Here is a 4,723-nt window from a genome sequence, read left to right on the forward strand (position 1 = left end):
ATCAAGAATCCTGTAACTATAAGGTAATATGGAGTATATTTGGATAGCTATGCAGAATACATAATAGTGTGTTTTCTTCTATGATAGTTATGTTCCCTGAGTTGACAGAACTAGGTCAAAGAGCAATCCCCAGTATCTTGCTTTCAATACATTAGGTCAACAGAAAACAGCATTGGTCCTTTGCATCTGGTGTAGATTTTAGGTTTGACTTATCATTTCCACTAAAATTCTTAGAAACTCAGAACCCTAAAAACTGCAGGGGATATACATACATATCCATCAAGTCACCAGTCTAAAAAAGAAGGTCAGACTACCTTTATACTGCACATTCTGTTGTGTTCATCAATTTCTATTTTCACAGTTGGGGTCCTGGTTAGAGTGTGCAAGAGTCTACAAAAGCTTATTTTCCCCAAGATATTCATTGCAAATGTTCCTTTCCTTTATGTTGGTACACTACTTTATCTCTAGAACCCAGCACAGTTTGGATACCTAGTACAAGCCAAGATATTTTTGATGAATACATGACTCAATGAACTATTCTTCTTTCTCTCTTTACCCTATTGGAAACCACACTTTATTTTTTGTTTGCATTAACATCTTCCTTATAAATTATTTACTCTCCACACACTAACTACTTAAATAAACTATTCCTGTTTTAGTCCTTAGTCATTAAATTAGGAGGGGAAGCTCAATGTTTTCACCCAAATTTGTTTAAACATATTTCTAATTTGATTAACTTTAATTTTTCCTCACAGCTTAATTACTTCAGAGTCTGAGGTTTATAATTAGGGTTACTTTTTTTTTTTTTTTCCATTTTCACCACTTCTACACCAGTTATTTTTCTTAGTTTACAGTAAGCATTTATGATGAGCCCTGGTAAGTGCCAGAGAATAATACTTTCCAACTATGAACCTATAAATTAAGCCTTACAGTTCCAAGGTTTTTTGATCTTAGTCCATTTTTAAGAAAGTCAATTTATTTTTCCTTATTGTACTACGATGGTAAAAAGAAGGCCTGGGGAGGGGGGAAACAATGTATTAACATTTATATCTCTAAAGTCCCTTTCTGCCCTTCCATTAACAAACCTATGGTCTAAAGGAAAGATACAAAATACTTTTGTTCAAGGAAGGATGTCCTGACAAATAAGAAAAAGCAGGAGATTTATATTCTCTCTGTATTATCCAGGCCAAAAATATATTTTGGCCTGAATTGATTGGCTAAAATATTGTCTCATGTCTTGCCCTCCAACAGAGCACATCAACAGAGATTTGGTGTCTCTGACCAACTGTGCTCTAGATAATAGCAGTACTGAGGGCTGCTCAACAGACAACTGTGAGCTCATTTTCTGGTTAGAATACCCTGCACATTGAAGAACCACATTCATTCTCAGCTCCTGGAAAGGAATTGAAGACGTGTGCCCTTAAAAACAAAAATGCCTCATTATCTGTGCATCTTCTCCCTCTGAATCCCTTTGCAGAAATAACAACCTCTGTATTCCTTTCCAGAGTTACATATGATGTCAGCCACTGAGTGAAACAAAATGAGCGTCCCCAGTATTTATGAGAAACAAAACTTATTGCTGACTCATGGCAATGTGTGAATCAAAGTAGAACTATGTGTCATAGGGTTTTCTATGGCTGTAGTCTTAAAGAAGTAGATTGCCAGGATTTTTTTTTTTTTTTTCATGTTGTCACTAGATAGATTCATAGCACCAATCGTTTGGTTAACAGCCTGTACTTTATGATAGATTTTGTATTGTACTTTATGATAGATTTTGTTTCTTTGTTGAAATATTATAAAGTTTTAGTATCATTCACTGAATCTACAAAAGTATAGGGAGTATTATTTGGTTGGAATCAGCACCAATCAGAGTAATAATTGCAAATTGTTAGTAGTGACAACAATAGCCATTTTAGGAGTGTCTAATAAATGCTAGACCTTGTTTTTTTTTTTTTTTTTTTTTTCTGGGATTGTTATTTATATCATGGACATATCCACAGACCTCACCAACCTGTATTTAGAAATCAGGTCATCCTTCCTTTCATGCTTAAATTTCAGTACAGACAAACTCCTGGCCTTCCTTGTTCTACTTGGTGCCTCTCCCACAGCAGGTCTGAAAACATATACATGCTGCACAAAGTCATCCTGTCTTTCACTTGTCTCTCTGATTGATCATACTAGTTTGAACAGATGCTCTAAGGCTCACCTAAAACCTGATTCCTTCAGGTTAATCGCTGCTTGTTCAGCTATAGTGTTTAATAAAGTTTTCAGATAAATGTTTTAAAGTATAAATAAATATATAACACCTAAAAGAGTGAATGAATAAAAAACACCTTGATTGCTCCTATGAACAAATATTCTTAAGACTCAGAAAGCAAATCTACCCTTACGATCCCTTCTAAAGCCCTCTAGCGTCTGTAAGGTAAGGTAAGATCATTCCCAATAACAAAAAATCACTTGTTATTCCTATTCTTTGGGGTCCAGATCCCAATACCCTGTAACCCTAGAGACAAGAGAAAGGCTCCAGGATGAATTTGTCAAAACCCACAGGATTGTATAACACGAAGAATGAACTCTGTGCAAACTATGGCTTTAGCTAATAATGATGTATTAATATTGGTTCATCAACTGTAACACAGGTATCGTGGAAATGCAAGTTGTTAACAATAGGAGAAACAGTATGGAAAGGAGAGAGGACCATAGGGGAACCATGTACTTTCTATAGTTTCTCTGTAAACCTAAAACTGCTCCAAAAAATAAAGTCAGTTAAAACAAACAAATATGTTCCCATAAATCATTGACTTCACTGACACCTTCATTTTCATCTTTTGCAAAATCAACAGCCTATACCAACCTGTTGAGGAGACCTGGGTAACTAAAGGCTTGAGTGCTAATGAAAGGTCAGAGGTTCAAACCCACCAGCCACTCCGCAGCTGCTTCCATAAAGATGTACAGCCTTAGAAAGCCTGTGGGGCACCCACTAAACAGCAGTGGGTTATCCTAAGCTATTAAATAGATTTGAGGTTACTATTCAAAATGCTGCAACTGTTGGTCTCTTCCTGTCCAGAGCAAAGAAGAGTGAAGAAAATCAAAGAGGCAAGGAAACTATTAGTCCAAAGGATGAATGGATTGCATGAACTTCAGCATCCACTACCCTGAGACCTGAAGAACCAGATGATTCCACTCTACTGCTATCGACAACTCTGATTGGGATCACAGTGGAAGGTACTGGATAGAGTGGGATGAAAATGGGATAAAAAACTAAAAATCATTTAAAAAAAAAAAGATCAAATTAGAACTAGAGGAGAAATAAGACTTTGCCCTAAACTTTCCAGAGAATCCATGCCATATTCTCTTTTAGTCCATTATTCATGCTGGCATAACCAAGAAAAGAAGAAAATCAAATATTGCATTAAAAGACAAAATTATTGGAAAATTGTTGTTGTTGTTGTTATATGTCATTGAGTTGATTCCAACTCACAGTGATCTCATGCCCAACACTGCTGGGCTGTGCCATCCTCACACTCCTTGCTATACCTGAGTCCATTGTTGCAGCCACTGTGTCAATCCATCTTGTTGTTGTCATTGTTGCTGTTTTGCCCTTGAGTCAGACTCAACTCATAGTGACCCCTCCTTGGGTTTCTGAAGCAGTATCACTACGGAGGTAGATTGCCCAGCCTTCCTTCTGAGGAGTGGCTAGTGGGCTTGAACCACCAGCCTTCTGGTTAGCAGTGAAGTGGCTTAGGCACTACGCCACCTAAGCTCCTTCCATCTTGTTGAGGGTCTTCTTTTTCACTGACCCTCAGCTTTACCAAGCATGATATCCTTCTCCAAGGCCTGGTCCCTCCTGGCAACATGACCAAAATATGAGAGGCAAAGTTTCACAGTCTTCACTTCCAAGGACCATTCTGACTGTACTTCATCCCAGATAGATTTGTAGTCTTCTGGCAGTCCATGGTATTTTCACTATTCTTCGTCCACACTGCAATTCAAATGCATTTATTCTTCTGTGTCCCTTATTTCTTGTTCAGATTTTGCATACATATGAAGCAAATGAAAATACTATGGGGTGAGTTCTGCCTACCTTACTCTTCAAAGCAACAACTTTGCTCTTTGATATTTTAAAAAAGTCTTTTGCAGAAGATTTACCCAATGTGATATGTCACTTGATTTCTCAACTACTGATTCCATCAGCATTGACTGTGGATCCAAGTGAAATGAAATTCCTGAAAACTTCAATCTTTTCTCCATTTGTCATGAGGTTGCTTATTGGTCCAGTTGTGAGGATTTTTGTTTTCTTTATGTTGAGGAATAATCCATACTGAAGGCTGTAGCTCTGATCTTCATAACCAAGTGCTTGAAGTCCTTTTCAATTTCAACAAACAAGGTCATGTCATCTGTATCTTTCAGGTTGTTAATGATTCTCCCTTCAACCTTTATGCTGTATTCTTCTTCATATAGTCCACCTTCTCAGTTCATTTGCTCAGCATACAGATTGGATAAATATGGTGAAAGGACACAACCTTGATGCGCACCTTTCCTGATTTTAAACCATGCAACATCCCCTTGTTCTGTTTGAATGATGGCCTCTTGATCTATGTACAGATTCCTCACGAGCACATGGAAAATTACAGTATGTAAATTTTGAAACTTTTAATTGCATTTAGGTAATATGCCTCAAAACTCCGACATGTTTGTTGGGTAATAAGGGATGTCTCCCTTG

This window comes from Orycteropus afer, unplaced genomic scaffold (assembly GCF_000298275.1).
Source record: "Orycteropus afer afer isolate SDZICR_OR568_19922 unplaced genomic scaffold, OryAfe1.0 scaffold00106, whole genome shotgun sequence".
Taxonomy (NCBI): Eukaryota; Metazoa; Chordata; class Mammalia; order Tubulidentata; family Orycteropodidae; genus Orycteropus; species Orycteropus afer.